Genomic DNA, 639 nt, shown 5'->3' on the forward strand with positions numbered 1-639 from the left:
CAAAGAATTGATGCTTTGAACAATGGTGTTGGAGAAGACTCTTGAGAGTCCCTTGGACTGCAAGCAGATCCAACCAGTCCATCCTAAAGGAGATCAGTCCTGGGTGTTCATCGGAAGGACTAATGTTGAAGCTCAAACTCCAATACTTCGGCCACCTGAAGCGAAGAGCTTACTCATTTGAAAAGACCCTGATGCTGGGACTGATTGAAGGCAGGAGGAGAAGGGGATGACAGAGGATGAGATGGTTGGATGGCTCACCGACGTAATGGACATGAGTTTGGGTAAACTCCAGGAGTTAATAATTTACAGGGAGGCCTGGTGTGGTGCGGTTCATGGGGTCACAGAGTCAGACAGGACTGAGCGACTGAACTGAACTGAACTGAAGAAGGCTTTGTCTTTCTCTTTTAAGGTAACGATGTTCTTGCACTATCTGTGGGTGGGGCCACTGCAGGTTGTCACAGTGACCGCCCTGCTCTGGATGGAAATAGGAATATCATGTCTTGCTGGGATGGCGGTTCTCATTATTCTTCTGCTTTTGCAAAGCTGCTTCGGGAAGTTGTTTTCATCACTCCGGTAAGTGAAACACTGCTTTTAAAAATTGATAATATGTAACTGGTAACATCCACAGTCTGCCTGATG

General features: G+C 46.8%; 1 protein-coding gene across 1 annotated transcript in view; it reads left to right on the forward strand.

Annotated features, from left to right (window-relative positions):
• Positions 1 to 639, forward strand: part of LOC104982634 (multidrug resistance-associated protein 4-like) — a 69,649-nt gene that overhangs the window by 35,346 nt on the left and 33,664 nt on the right. The window lies entirely within an intron of this gene.

Source organism: Bison bison, unplaced genomic scaffold (genome assembly GCF_000754665.1).
Source record: "Bison bison bison isolate TAMUID 2011002044 unplaced genomic scaffold, Bison_UMD1.0 scf7180017864535, whole genome shotgun sequence".
Classification (NCBI taxonomy): domain Eukaryota; kingdom Metazoa; phylum Chordata; class Mammalia; order Artiodactyla; family Bovidae; genus Bison; species Bison bison.